Source organism: Gallus gallus, chromosome 1, assembly GCF_016699485.2.
Source record: "Gallus gallus isolate bGalGal1 chromosome 1, bGalGal1.mat.broiler.GRCg7b, whole genome shotgun sequence".
NCBI lineage: Eukaryota > Metazoa > Chordata > Aves > Galliformes > Phasianidae > Gallus > Gallus gallus.
Window position 1 is genome coordinate 90,498,467 of NC_052532.1, and position 16,806 is coordinate 90,515,272.

Below are 16,806 nucleotides of genomic sequence, written 5' to 3' on the forward strand. Positions count from 1 at the left end.
TTTAAATTTATATTATAAAATATGTTTCCTCAAAAAAAGTTTCCCAATTAGTTTTTTTTCTTTCTTTCTTTAGGACATATTGTCTTTAATCATTCAAATGAATAGAGGCTGTACCTTCCAATTATTTTATACAACATTCCTATTTATCATTCATGTTTTAACTGATTTTTCAGATTACTAGTATCACCAAAACACAATTTTAAAAGTATAACTAAAAACAACAGAACAGAAACCCTGAAAATAAATAAAATATTGGATTTCTTTAACAAATCATTATTTGATACAAAATTAATTCTAGTGAAGTTACTAGGAACTAATAGACTTTTTGAGTTTGCCCAGATTGTTCAAGAATCTCCCATAAATACACCATGTTTCTCTTATAAATAACTATTATATACTTTTATCTTCATTAATTCTTTTTGCAGGCAAACTGTTAGAAAGAAATGAATGAATTAGTGTGAATAATCATTATTTATAGGTCATCCATCTGAACAATATACAAAACAGACTGTGGAAAGGAAATAAGATGTTGATCTTGAAAATCATGCTGAACTACAAATAATGTGCATTCACAATTATTCCAATATCCAAGGTGAGAAAAATTTACCTTGATTAAAAAACACTTTCTGAATTATGTTCTAGATCTGTATACTGGGAAATGAAATCTTTATATTTTACAATTGTCTTAAACTCAGTGACATCAGTATATTTGAAATTTGGGCAAGAAAACTACAAGAATTAACCTGTGAAAAATAGCTTTGAGGAAATAATCTTTTGTGCATTTCTAGTGAAACTTTCTACTGATTCCCAGTGATTGGCAGCTCTTCAAATGGGCAAAAAGTTTGGCTGTTCCCAAAAAGTATCTATGTTTTGACTTAGGAAACAAATTTGTACAGTTTGTATAACTGAGTTGAATCTTGATTTCATAAAAACTGACATTCATGTTGAATGCAACATGGCTCAAATGAGATAAAAAAAAAAAAGTTTGCATTTCTTTCCCTCTTGTTACAATTCTCATCTATGTATCTTGAGAACAGATATGAATTGCCTTATGCCTAATGGATGTTTGGATTAGTGTTTTCTGTCTAGAAAACAGCTTTCTCATCTAATGGAAAATCTTTTGGATTTCAAAGAAAAGTCAGGCTGAAAAGTCAAAATATCACTAAACCAAGAAAGCACTTATTTAAATGGAATATTTTTACATTCTTAGGAAGAGTGTAAAAATCTAAAAGAAAAAGAAATATTTAGCCTCTATTAGAGAAACAAACAAAAAAATTGAAAATACTACTTTCATATGGAAAATATCACCACCTGGAAAAAAATACATTTTCCTATGAAGAAATTTTTCAAAAGTTTATTCCCACAGTAAATCATTTTGTCAGTTGTCAATTTTGTCAAAAGAATTTGTTTCCATATGGTATTATGATATCTCTATTTTGGCCAGCAAGAAGCACCAAGCAAATCGTTTTTTTTTTTTTTTTTCTTTCTTCATCCTGACTGCTACATGGTGGATTTCCAGCTCTCAGTTGAGCTCATGGCAGGATGAGAATCAGAAATACCACCATCACACTCATAATTAGTAGGCAGGTTGGATGGCAATCTCTTAGAGGAGACACCTGAACGTGTCTTGTAGCTAAGCAACAGCTTTAGTGAGGAAAAACTTTGTTCTTAAATGGGAGCACTTTGCCAAAGTTATTTTAACAATAAGGCAGATACCACTGCTGGTTGCCTTTAAATGTGTGTCTTTGTTTGTTTCAGTAGATACCTCCAAGACTAAACGCAGGTGTAGCTTTTTCTGCAAAATATAAAATTGACTTAAAATATGTTATCGAGTTATAAACTTAAACATTTATGCCAGGCTTTATTCCTATATTAAATCAAGGATTTGTTCTTTATGTATTATTGTAGGGTTTCACCAAAAGTACAATTTCTTAACAGTACTAGGAAAAAAAGAATGGGTTTAAATATAAAATAAAATTATCTCCTCTTCCCTGCAGAGTCCTTTCACTCATCTCCTTTGTTAAAGTTCTCTCAGTGCCTGTTAATTAATTGCTGTGATTGAGGTCAAGTTTGAAGATGGTAGGAGGTTAATTTTAGACTCTCTCGAGTGCAGGCTAAGAAACTCATTACCGTTACTGATACTTGAGTCTCGAATTAGACAGACCTATAGCATCTTAGCCTCTCAATGATACTGACCTTTCTGCAAAGAAGTACTGCCTTGGCCTGTGTCATAAAGGTCTGTTCTTAGTGCCTTTTTAATTTCTTTGGTTCTGTTGCCAGATTATAAATTACAAGTGAGAGCTCTAATTAGTCTGATGTTCTCCAAGGAGGCTAGTGAATATAATGTAGTATCACATGTAACTCAAACCACCATGAAAGTGCTTTTAGCAGAAAAACAATTAAAAAGAAAATGAAGAAAGAAAAATTGCTCTGTGCTTACACTGTGCTCACTACCAGCTGGCACACTAGAAATTACATTACTACTCTGACTGTTGGCCAGCAAGAATCTTACTGATTATAAGTTTATACTTGCTAAGTTTATTATAAGTTTGTACTTAAATTATATTACAAACATTTCATAACAAGTCTGAAATGATTATACACTGTCCTGAAACCACTGTTTGCAATGTGAAAAATAAGTGCAAGCACATCTACATTTTCTGTACCAGAGATAGAAAGCAAAGGGAAGCTACACTCAGTGATTAAAGCTTGTTGGTACCCTTGGAAATCATAGCCCATTTCTAAACTGTACTTATGAAAATAAACATTTGTCTATATTTCCTCACATAGAATCTGCTGAAATATAGACAAAGAGGAAAGCCCAAAGTACCTTCAAAATGAAAACCAAACAATCTGAGTGTTTGAATTGCTATCTAATCAAATCTAGCATTCAAATATGGTTTGCATTGATGTGTTTGAATTGCCTTTAAATAAGAATCTGCAGACTCTGAACTCAGCAAGGATCCTCAGGTGTAGGGAACTATTCTGGAGACGCGAACAAAGCTTTGTGGTAGCACAGTTACATCACAAAAGCACCAGGTAAATCTTTTGTATCCTTCTATATAATATGAAGCAATACCTTTCTGTAAAGAAAGAAAACCCTAATATATATATATATATTTAGAGCATAGTTTTTGATCTAGTCAGAATATAAACATTCAAGAGAAAATCTAAACAGGATTCCAGAAAGTATAAATGACAGACTTTAAACATAAAATATCCCAAGCTTTTCTAGACTCTACTGTATTTACTTGTTCAAAAGGAATTTAATTTACAAACTCCATATTTCTATGGTTTAACATGAGGCTATTTTGAAAACTAAGGATATTAATGAATGTAGCTGTGCTTATAAGCTTTAATTTCTTCAGTGAGTAAAGTAGCTTCTCCCAAGTTGGAATACCTTAACTAAGTTTCTTTTCACTATTTACATTGGCTACAAACAAAAATCTCAGATGCTTATGAAATAAATGGAACAATATTTAAGGGCCCAAACATTCACTTTCTTTACCTTAACTTTTGGTTTTGTCATACCAGAATATTAGAGGATCTCTAAAATTTCCTTTTCAAATATGCACATTTAAAGAGAAAATGTAAAGAAAAAACCTTCTAAAAGAAAGGAATGCATCACTAAGATTTTTATTTCGTTGCATGAATTTTCTGCATAAATAAGTGGGATCGTGGTGCCTGTGATTGCTCCTGGAGAAAGAAATTTTTGAAAGCCTTCTTGTTCCTCACTTCTTAGGATTTATTTCTAAAGAGATTAATTTGTTTGTTGTTGAGAATAAAAGGCTTTAAAAAAAAAAATTAGATTGCCTTAAACAGGCTTTATTCGTATGTTTGTTTATTCAAATCAATACATTTTTTTCTTAATATTTATCTGTCTTAATGAGGACTCGCATTAGAGAGGATCTGAACAGAGCTATCTTAGTAAGAGGGAATTGACTGGATACCTCATAGTACTGGCTTAGCTATATCTACAATACATTGGTGGAAAAAAAGACAATCTAGTGCTATTAACTCTAGGAGAAGTAAAAGGAAATTAAACTTGATTCTTGAAACCAATTGATAGGTCTCAGCACAAAGCTCTGCAATATACCAACCTTCTTATACTGCATTTAATTAGTCACTAACATGTACGCAGCTCTTACAGCACTGAATTCCTCTCAGAAACCTTTCAAAGGAATGATAACTTTCTGTGCATAATCTCAACAGAGGTAGAGATACATTTTATGCTGTACAGAAATAGGAGAGGTAACATTTGGTTTTATTGCCCTGCAACGTTAAGGTATACATGCAGACAAGGTCTTGTTAATGTATGTTCAGGACCCCACTACACAACTTTTATTCACAAAAGCAACCCTTATCCCTTTAAGTGTCAGAGAGGTCACGCAGGATTTTTCCAAAGGAGGACTACTTACTGAAGTTAAATGACTTATTTTACTGTGTTCATGGAGCTTACTTTTTTATTCAATTACTTCTAAAATGTTGATTAGCTCCACTATGAAAAGTCACCAGAGAATGAAAAATTCTTCTACAAACAGTTCTACAGTCAGATGAACCAATTTGGGTTCATTCCAAAAATGGAACCATTGGGTTCCATTCCAAAAGTGATTATTCTGCACCTTTATTACAAATGGCTACTTTGCAACAGCCAAACGGAACACTTACACTTCTTTAAAGCGCACTTCTGAAAGCAAAATTGAAGAGAGATTGTTTGCTCCTCATTTGGACTTATTTAATTATCTGTTTGTTTTGGCTCATCATTTTGTAACTCAGTTGGAGGTAAAGGAGATTGAATATTAAGGAATGGGAATGATGGAACAGGAAAGTCAGTTCTGCAGTCCAAAGATGTGAAAGCACCAAAACACATGTGGGACCTTATGGCAGCTATACTACTCTTGAAGGATAGCACAGCAGCAGAAGTTCTGCCTTAGGTCAGTAGCGTGGTCTTCAGCTCAGCTTTCAGCTCTGCTACTGCCCTGCTTATTGTCCAGCTAGTGCTGCATGTACAAACAAATTTCAGTCATCAAGCAAAGATACACAAAATATCTCAAGAAAGACTCAGAGTGTTTTATTTAACAAAACAGTACTTCTATACCACTGCAGGCACCCTTAGCAGATGTCTCTTAGCTTGATCCAAACAAACAAAAAAAAAACCACTTACTTGACCAACTCTAATATTGATGGCAACAGCCTCTCCCATGTGAGCCTGCTTCTCATCTCTAATAAATACATAGGACAAAGTAATGTTCATTTATTCCCTATTCTCCTTTCCGACTCTTTTTCTTCCTGAGAAAGATTTATAAACCTGTTCCCGACAACACATTGTTGCATTCAGTGGATATCTTTGCATATTAAAAAGAACCAACCTGCCTCTACATGATTCATGTTCAAGATCCTACCTGTATAAAATGCAGGTTTTGTAGATCGTGTTAAGTTAACACGATTAAGTGTTAAGTTAGATCGTGTTAACTTATAATTCACTAATATGATAGCTTCTAAGGAAAACCACATTCATCCCAGAGGCATTCCTGTGCAGAAAAATTTCTGCCCTCATAAACTCGCTCAATTATCTTTATCCCAAAAAGAGACAGAGGAGAGTCTTCAGCTTTCTTTATTCAAATAAAGGGAGAGTCCACTGGAGCATACCCCTGTGGGGTCTCTCAAAGTACTGGGGGACACAGCCCCTCTTTTATCCCTGTATACCGATGCTAGTGAACCCTTCCTGCTTTCCCCATTCGCTGAGGCACTCTGGGTTCACATTCTTGATTTGCCTATTGGGTCATTCCCTCTGAATTTCCTTTGTTAATACATACTTCGTAATCTGGATTCAGTTTGCTCTTTTTCTCCAACTAGAACCATCTCTGTGTCCTGTAAAGTCTATCGCTCTTTCCAACAAACAAGGTTTATATACAGGTGCTAAGCTAGAATTTCCTGCCATATACCTGCAAGATAAGTTTGTTCAGCCAGATCCTTGTGTCTGAATCTCTTCTCAGCTTTTTCTTTATCTTGTTTTGCAAAGACCCCCTATCCTTCCTTTGTTCTTCCCAAATTTCAGCTTATTTTGCAAGGACACTTTATCCTTATTTTTCCTTCAAGAACAAGCAGTAAGATAGCAGCCCTATGAATAGCTTTGATTTTTTTTTTCTTTTTTTCATTTTTATCCTGAATATCAGGGTCTCCAATAGTAACACAGGGCACCTTACTTATGTGTCAGCAGGGCTGGGCCCGTGCAAACCACAGCAAGATCACACAGCTGTATCAGGGCAGCCTCAAGCACAAATACAGATTACATGGAGAGTGAATTGGGAACAGCCCTGCAGAGGATTTGAGGATTCTGGTGGATGAGAAGCTTGACATGAGCCAGTAGTCTGCACTTGTGTCACGAAAGGCCAACTATATCCTGGCTGCATCAACATCGAGGTGGCTAGCAGGGAGAGGGAGGTGACTGTTCCCCTGTTGCCCCTCATGAGGCTCCACCTGCAGTTCTGCATCCAGGCCTGGGGCCCCCAGCACAAGAAAGACAGGGAGCTGTTGGAGCAGGTTCAGAGGAGGTCACAACGATGATGAGAGAGATGGAGTACCTCTCCTATGAAGAAAGGTTGAGGAAGTTGGGCTTGCTCAGTCTAGAGAAGAGAAGGCTCCAGGGAGACCTCATTTCTGCCTCCCAGGGAGCTTACCTAATCTAGGGAGGGACAAGGCATCACAGCTTTAAACTAAAACTTTTTATATTTGGATTAGACATTAGACAAAATTCTTTACTGTGAAGGTGGTAAAGTACCCAGAGAAGCTGAAGGCCATGGTGGATGGAGCTTTGGCAACCTGGTCTAGTGGGAGGTGTCCATGGCAGGGGGATGGAACCAGGTGATCTTTAAGGTCCCTTACAACACAGACTGTTCTAGGAGTTCATAATAATAGCCACTCAATTGAAATTTTTTGCCTTCAGTAGAAGTCAGTCATTCTATTATCACAGATAATAGCCCATAATATGTTATCAGCTACCCAACTATGAAAATAGTTTGCTTTCAGTTGAGAAACAAAAGCTACGGAAAAGAGGTTTTTCTATTGGGAGGAAGGGAGGGAAAGAGGAAAGGAGAGAAGGAGAGAGAAGAGAGGGAAAGGAAGGGAGGGAAGAAGGAAAGGGGAAGAATTTACCTTAGCTACACTAGAAAATACACGTATTTGTGTTATTTTCTATCAGTGCATCAGAGACTTTTTGATTTCCATATTCTACAGTAGAACAAATTGTACCAATGTCATAGTGTTGCAGAATGGCTGCCATAGCATGATTCTACAACGAGCTACTGAACAAGCTATTCAAAGGACTCATTGCCAAACAGTGAGAAAAGTATTTTCCTAAAACTATGTTGTTTGGGGAGATGTAGGAAAGGTGATAAATTGTCAACATTTCTAATGAATTTGTATATGCTTTTGAATATTTTTACTATACTGCTTTTATAAAGTAACTTCCCAGAAATATCCTTTCTGATTTTAGTGCAAACCAGAGGATAGAAAAAGACGTTTTTAATTCTGCTATATAAAAGCTATTTTACTGTACAGGGCCTCCTTGGAATCATGCTTTGTTAAGTTTTGGTCACCTTCCTTCTGTTACATTTCTTCTAAGATACAAAGGGTTCACTGATGGATGACAAAAACGATTAGAGGAATGAGAAAACTTCCCCCATAAGAAATGAGCATGCTAAGATTGAGATGTCTATAGATGAGACAAATAGGAGAGGACACACTAGAACTTTACAGAGTAACAAATGCTACAAAAAAAAAAGACAAATGGAGTAGAGATGCTCCTATTTATCATGTCTCATAACAGAGGAAGAATGGTTACCTCAATGGCACTGAAAGGCAACAAACTGAACAGATAAAGGATGACTTACCCCCCATTTTGTACAACATGTAGGAATAAATTTGAGAAAATTTGATTTCATCAAGGAGTTTGAAATATCAGATCTGAAGTTAAAAATGAAAAACATGAACTTTCTGAAACAATAAATCTGAAGAAATGTAATATTCTCCATAAGAATTGAAAATTTGGCTTCTGTTTTCAGTTAGCAAAAAAAAAAAAAAAAAAAGCAGAATTTTAAACAAACTGATTTCTGAGCAAAAAGGAACTGAAGCCCAGAAGGAGCTGAAGCTTTTCAATGAAAAACTGCTTCCTCACATTTATCTGAGGAAACAAAATATAATAAAAGCCACAAAGCAACAGTTTCCACTGTATATTGCTAAGATCAAAAGAACAATTTAATAAGAATTATATACTTTTTTCTCACCAGTTATAACAAAAATAACTTTAGTTAAGAAAACATCAAGGCTTCTTAAATCTTTCTTATCTGTGTCTGTAATCAGATTAATTAGAATACATTACTAATCATGCTAGCTCTTATTTTGGATTATACACATGTGAATGTTGTGCTATTTTTATTTATTTTCCACAGAATTAGAGTTTGTACAAAAAAAAGGTTACAGGAGACAGTGCAAAGTATTACCTAGTGACAAGAAGGGTAAGCATATTAAGAGTTGTTAAAACACAACCTATACACATTATTTGCTAACCTACATTTCCAAACTAATATCAACTATTAACTACATTAACTATAAAAATGAGGAAGTAATCTTCAAGAGAGAAAATGTAAATGGAGCTACAGCTTTATACAGATTCACTTCATTTTTATTTATTTCCAGAGAATCATCCGCAGGAAAAAAAAAAGTAGATCTAGCAAAAGAAAAGAAAAAAGATATTCCTATGCATTTCTCTTCATTAATAGAAGAGCTAAACTTATTTAAAATTGACCTAGTGAAATGTTTTGCTTTTTCAATGCAAACAATTTACCAAGTTCATTAAAATTTATTTCAAAATGGAGAAAAACAGCAGAATTGTATTATGTAGCATATGAGGGAAAACTTGGCCAATAAATGATTTTTTCTGACTCTTCCAGCTGAAAACCAAACAGAAAGAAGAGCTATGTACACAGGATTACAATTTACTTCCACTATAAATTTTGAATGCTCTCTAGTTCCTTTTTAATGTTGTCATCAACAGCATGTTATGCCTTTAACTGACTGTGGTTCTACTTTGTTTTGACTATCCTGTCACTGTTGATTCATTTTGAATCTGCTAGAGTAATACTGATCATAAGGAATTCATTTTATATTAATGTGCATGTCATATTCATTATCATGGGGAGTTCCACTATTATTTTACCTAAATGAAAGCAAAACTAATTAAAAAAAATGAAATAATAATATATTAGAAGGGAATAACTTGCTGGTTGTTTATTTTTTATTTTTTTATTTTTAAACAACATAAGGTTTCATATAGGTAACCATGTCTCCCCACAGATTCCTTCAAAATCATTTTTCTTAACTAAAATTGAACTACCTTGGTACGTATTAAGACTTGTTTCATCAGAGAGCCCCAGTACAAACAACCACCTAGTCCCTTATGTAGTCCTTTTGGTTTCACTGGGACAACTTCTTCTCCATAAAATTCCAGTACACAGCTTTTTCTTTACCTAATCCATATGGGCTTTTTCTACAGACAGAATCATGGGCTTCTGATTATTGTTGGTACATAGGTGGTGGCTTTGCTTTCAGTTTTTTCTTGTTCTTCCTCATCTTGCATCAATGACAAAGACAGATGTAAACATTGCCAGAACCCCAGCATACTGTAATTGAGGAGTTGAGCTTGCACCTTGCAAACCCATGCTCCCACAATTAAGCAGAGATACAAACATACCCAATAACTGACACTGCTTTATTTGAGCAAAGAACACTTCTTTGATCCATCTCCTTCACACAGAAACCCAGAAGAGTTTTGGTTATGGGGGATGCCTGAAGGTCTCTAGTCCAACAGCCTGCTTAATGCAAGGCTGTCTTCAAAAACAGATCATATTGCTCAGCATCTTGCTCTGTTGCTTCTGAATTTCTGGAAGCATGGAGAATCCATATCCTGCATCTGCCTCAGAGCTTATCATCTCATACTCTTCTGGCAAAGAGGCATTATTACAAACAGAATGGTCATTAGACTTTCAGCTGTTTTTATTTATTATCAAATGTCAGCATGAAAATACAGAATGGCCCAACTTGCTTTGTGCCCAACTGCCCTTTACACTTTTTTTGTAAATGTAAACTCAGCAGAAAGTTTCCCTGAAGTTCAGCTGCCAGGCGACTGCCTGTCTCTGGTAGTGTGGAGTTCCATATCCATGCTAAAAATATCTTTTAACTAGGAATAGGCAAGCTTGATATGATCTAGATTTTCCTTTCTGACAAAAGTACTTAAAAGTGTGAGTGCTTATCATGACCTTGCTTCACCAGCGGAGTTGAGCTCATAAACCTGCAAGAACAGCATTTTGTATACAGCACAGAGGAAAGAGATCTCCCACTGATTCTACCTTGCAATATAAAATGAAGAAGTGTCATAGAAATGAGTGCTACTAAAATAACAAGTTGTGATTTTTTTTTTCACCTGGTTTATTATTTTAATTTGAAAACTATTTTGACTATCAGCAAAGCATGAGATGTTAAGTGCCTGGCATTCCTCACTTACTCTGGGTTTAACACACTATTAGTATGCAACTGAAATTCTGTTAAACCGTTACATAACTAGACAGTCCATCTTACGCCATTCCTTCCCCACCAGCCCTTATACTGACATGACAAGAACTGCTTATGTTTGCCCCTAACAACAATTTACATCTTGCATTGCAGGTCATTAATGCTTTGACATTTTTCCCTGGGAGATTTGTGCTTTTCATCATCACTGTATAGTTTTCCATACACAGGACTAGCTGGTTTCAACTGCTACAGTTTCAGCTATTAGCATGGTAGCCCATCATGGGTAACAGTGGATGCATTTGTCACCTTAAAAACACCTTTCTCAAAAATGTGGAGTCCTGGAAAGTGGCCAGCGTCTCCTTCAGTCAGTTACTGTACAGGGTTTCCCTGAACTAACTCATTACATTATGAAAATGTTTAAGGTTCCCGTACTTCCAAGTCATCTACTTTTAAAATGAAGTGCCACCACTGAGGTCACAGGTGACTGTCCTGAAACACTCACTTGGGGAGTGGAAGCAGCACAAACTGAGTTTGGTAACACAAAAGATTAACATCTTTTCCAGTGAGATGTTAAAAACTTGAGTACTTAGGAAGATTTTGGATCTTAGCTAGGCTCATGAAAACTGGATGATTTAAACAATGAGAATGAAGTGCTTAGATGTTATTTTGTTTGTTTGTTTGTTTAAGTCATGAAACACACATTCCCACCCTACCCAGCCTTTCTATAAAATGATTGCATTTCAGCAACAGCTGTCCTTCATAACAAATTATTTTTATGCCAACCATTTTTGCTATCTTTTAAAAATGGCGTGGATTGCAGCCGTTATTGATCCCCCACAGAGCTACCATTAGGATACAGCCTCCTTTACATAAAGTTGTTACAATACATAAGCACTGAGAGGATGAATTTACAGATATATAGATACCATTAACATCAAAATTTTTCCTTCAAGATAAAAGGTATACAGGTGACAATGTAAATTTTAGCTGTTAACCAGTGGGGAATTTAAGCACATTTTAGGATCAACTCCCTGTTTTGCATCACTAGCAAAGTTGCAGAAGTTTCCTAACTCAAACACTGCAAAGATGACAGTAATACCTATGGAAAACTTGGTCCCTTGCCTTGACCATATATGAACAGAGCAATACAAACTCTTTGAGTCTAAGTGCGTTGAATATTAGTTGGCGTTAACTTACACCAGAAATAAAGCACTGAAAATTCTCAAGTGGATTTTAACAGAGACCAGGTAGGAGCAGTTATAATCAAAAAGTAAACGAAAAAATAAAGGGCTTTACAACATGAACCATAAGATTATCTTAGCTTTATAGCCTGATGTTAGTTTGGGCACATTGCTGCAAAGTAATTTCACTGAGAACGAGAAACACCTCTGCCTCTTACTGCAGGCTGATGACTCCATGTAAGACTGATTCTAATTTAACCTCTGGCAAACAAGCTTATTTACTATTAATGCAAATCCTAAAAACAAAATGAAGATAATCAAGGAGATGAGCACTTCAGTATCCACACTCATAGCTGTATCCAATGATGCATTTCACACAGCTCAGTATTCCACTGATGTGCTCTCAGCCTCCTTGGCTCTACAACAAAGCTATTTCTAATCCCAGCATAAACCAGCCCATACTGCATCAAAACAATTTCTTACATTCAAGGGCCTGACCTTCACTGTGTCAGAGCATGCATCTTTGAATGCAATTATCTTAACTGACTTAGAGAAACCTCGGTATTCAGAAAGCCCAAGCTCAGGTTGTATGGAAAGATAATTCTACCTCCTGGAAGATTTCAGGTTTACTGTTCTTTGATTTTATTCATAGAAAGTTGGGTCTAACCTTTCTCTACTCAGCTTCTTTGTTCACAGCAGGCAGCATCAAAACTCACACAACTCATGCAATAATCAAACATTTTAAATATTAAGCACTTCCATTCAAAAAATCCAAAATCTTATACAGGACAGACTACAAGGAATTGAAGCCACTCAATAAAGAAATGTGTTTGGGTTATTCCTTGATCTCTGGTGTTACTCAAAGTCCTCCAGTTGAGACTGTGAGTGTTGATGTATTTTCCAGTGGGAAAAAAAATAAAATCAAGATTAACTCTACAGTGAGTTACAACAGAAAGTCCATTTCTACAACACAGTTCTCTGATATTCTCTGCTAATTTTTTCCCCCTCTAAGTCTTCAGCTCTTGCATAGCTTGGAGAAACCCTATTTACCACACACATCAGAAGGTCAACTCATGTTCACTCTGTGAGGCTGGTGCTGCCCAGCTTTGGGCTGTGAAGGTTTCAGAAGCCAAGAGCGTGGATAGCATACAAGACTATAAGCCTAGGTTCTGGGTCAGGCACTCACCAAAATACTTATATTTCTAAACATTATGATATTATATTATAAATATATATTATCCTCCACTAGGATTTCATCTAATTTCAGACCAAAACCTGAGTATTTCAGAATATCACAGTAGAAGAATAGCTTTTCATAAGGCCCACACAGCATGGTCCCCCACAGCTACAGACTCTGCAGTGCTGTGACCATTCACTGAGGCATCTGTCTTGTGCAGCTGCAGAGTTACAAAAAGGACCAGAGGGAAATCAGTCAAGTTTATGAGGGGAGCTTGTGCTGCTGGCATGCTTCCTCCATATCCATCTGCGTCCTGTCCAGATTGTGATAAACCAATACCTTTTGAAGATGACATTTCAGAGTATAGACAAACAGAGGTTAAACAACAGTCTCTTTATTTTTTCCCCAAAAGTGCTAAAAAGAACATTTGAAGCTTTACAACCAGAAGAGACCTCACAGGGCAGGGCTCTAAAAACGCACAGCTGAAGGCAAAACCTTCAAATCCGGGCTTGATGCAATTTCTAAAATATTAAGTCATTAGACCAGTTCATCAAAGGAGGTAGTACTCTAATTAGGACCTCAATGCTTTTGATTTTTTTTCTCAAAACAATGAATTAATGTATATCCAAAGGATAAACTGAAGTTTTTTTCTACATATAACTCTGTCCAATGAAAAAGATGACTGCTCAGAGTGAAATTGTATGACTTACATTATGCGGAAGGTCAGACCAAATCTTCAAAGAGGTTTCTTTCTCTACAAAATCAATAATTCTATTGGCCTCTGAAGCAAACACTAAAAGTCCACGAGAGAAGCAAACACCTCCTTAACTTTTGAATAATTTATTTAAAATTATTCTATCTTCAGGTGAATGCCTTTGTGAAGCTTCAGATGTGCAATTTCTGAATATGTATGCTAGAGGGCAGGGAAAGAACCAAAAGTAAATTGGGGAAAACAATAATTTTGAGATGTTTGACGAAAAAAGTCCCTGATATATATATACGTATGTATACAAAACAGCTATGAAAGTGCTTGCATATTTCTTTCCAACGAACTAAGAGACTCGGTTATTTCCCAAACAATTGTCTTTTTTTCTTTTCATTTAATCCTCAGATTTGATATCAAAGAATGCTAAAATTCCAATGAAATATTCTACATAGTGTTAATACCTAAAAGTATAGGTTACAAAAAATATATTTTGGATTAACTATCAAAATTAACAGAAGGCTATTTCTACTTCATGCTTAAGGGATTTTGTTTACACCGAATAGTCAATGCTATCTTTTTTTTCCTAACAAAGAATTACAGAATTTCCCTGAGTACTATACAACATGCAATTAAATTCAGATCTAGTTAAGATAGAAGCATAAGTACACTGTACTATTCACTGTTTCCTTTAGTATTGTAATTGATGTTTCCTGGATAAATTCACATCATACAACATGTAGAAAACGCAATTAACATTCAAAAGATAGAAGAAGAATATTTAGTCATCAAATGGACGAGAAAAACAAACTAGGGCACTAGCTACGTATTTTAATGTTAAAATTCCTTTGCTGCCTTCTCCTGTTTTCCTCTCTATCACTGCATGCATCCAGCCTAAAAGAAAAATGAGGTATAACCTGGTAATTTCTAAAATGTTTAATATTAAAAGTAACTATTGTCAGCTATTTTATATTTACGAAGTTTTTTATGGCAAAGAATGAACACAGCCCCACAGGAAATTTTTTTGGTGACTGATGCTGCAGAGATAAGCGCGCTGCATGCCTCCTCCTCCTTCAGCAGTGGTAAGTGATAGAATTGTGATCTGTTCCCATGATATTTTGAAGCCATGGTTCTAACAGACTTTCATGGACAGAGTTCATGAGCTTCAGCAGAATCTGAGTCTCAGCCTCATCTCACTCCCATATCAAGATCTTAGGGTTTCTCTCAAAAATACAATTTCAGTGGAATTGATTTAAAAAACTGGAATTTGATTTATTTGTTAATGAATCGAAGACTCATTCAGAATGTCAATTCCAGCTTAGTGAAAATACCATTTATTTATTTGTTTAGTAACTTTGCTTTTTGTAAAATGAACACAACAACACAAAACATGTTAAGTGAACCTTAGTCCTGTCTGAGACTTGCATTTTGGCTTTTAACTTCAACAGATTAATTTTTCTATCTGCAGGCAGCCTTGTCTTAATTCATGTCTTCCATGGTGATTTATGATGCTTGATAATGAGATCAAGAAAATAAATGCTGAGGAGCTTCGATCCAGATGGTATCTCAGCTCAACCTCATAATCCTCTGCTGTCTTTGGGACACTACTCCTGTATACTCTGATTTTTGTTGCTGTGTGATTGTGAGTTCTAATTTTTGGCTCCCTGTGCTTTTTATTTCATTATATTAAAAAAAAAAAGACAAAAACAAACAGAGGGTTGAATCCCACTACAAACCACACTTCTAAGTCCAATAAGCAAGCTACTGTCACCACCACTAGGTTAGTGAATTTCTGCATTCAGCAACTCAAAACTGCAGGAAGTGTTTCACAATACGTATTGACAGCATTAGGTATTGTACATACCAGTTTGTAAAAGCAATTGGAAGCTGATTAACATTTGTGGTACTATATGGACAAGGAAAAAGTGGTCTGATTCCTTCTCAGTACTGTGCCTTTTTTTTTTTTTTTTTGAATAGTGACAGTAGCTGCAAGCCGCAGGAACTTTACAGTCAGCAACCAGACGTGAATACAAGAGGCATATTTCTGCCTCCTGTTTTAATATCAAGATATCATTTGTTCATAATACCTCTGTAGACAATTCCACTAGAAATTCTGTATGTGCTTGTCTGAAATTGGAGGGAAAAAATAATTTGAAACATTAGTATTCAGATGATTTCTATCATTCAAGCAGAATAAAACTTCTGTGGATTTGGTCCAAACTCAACATCAAGCATTATAATTATTACCCAACTAATGCTGGCATAATTGCAGTGGCCTCTGCTCAAATAAATTTCATCCTGAATAATCTTAATTACTCAAATGGACAGGCAGAGCCCAGCACATCTGTTTCCACAGATCAAGAACAAGCTTCAGTATAGAACTATAAATTAACACAGACTGTTTTTTCTCCCCATTCTAAGTAAACCAGGGAAGCGGAGGTAAAAGGTCAAGAACAATGAAATAGAGACTGTCAGAACTGTCTTGGCTCTCGTGCAGTAACTGAAATATCCAGTGGAATAAGTCTTTTTTATCTCTGCAATGAATACACATATTTGTCTAATGTTCTTAGTAGGTTGCCACCCATGGTCAACAGGATGGTCATGGAGTCCTTTTTTGGAAATCAAGCAATATGAAGAATTATCTGCATCCTAGAGTCCCATTTTTTTTTTATCATCATATCGTCAGAGACTTCCTTTGTCCATTCTATATCCAGGAAATTTTTAAAAGACAATAAATAATTTTTTAATACTCATCATATATATCTCCATGTAAAAGAAACAGATGCTGGGTAGATCAGTTTATCAGGAAATAGGGTCGTGCAGGCACTACTATAAGAGCATTTTAAATCCACACTCAGCTACATATTATATCACATGATTTCTCATGGTCTTCCCAAGGGTGTTTTAAAGATGTATTCGTTAACAATTTTAAGGAATCAAGTATTATGGTAAAACAGCTATATGAAGCATTAAAAACAGATGGGCACTTGGAGCTTGACATCTAAACACGTCAAGTATGTTCCCATCTCTTAAAATAAACAGTGTTTGAGTGTACAAGAACTGACCAGTAGTTGTGCCAAATTCTTAGTCTGAAAATTGAAACCTACAGAATAAATATGCATTTCAGAGGAAAAGTTCTCAGTCCAAAACAAGATGTGAGAAATCAATCACACTTT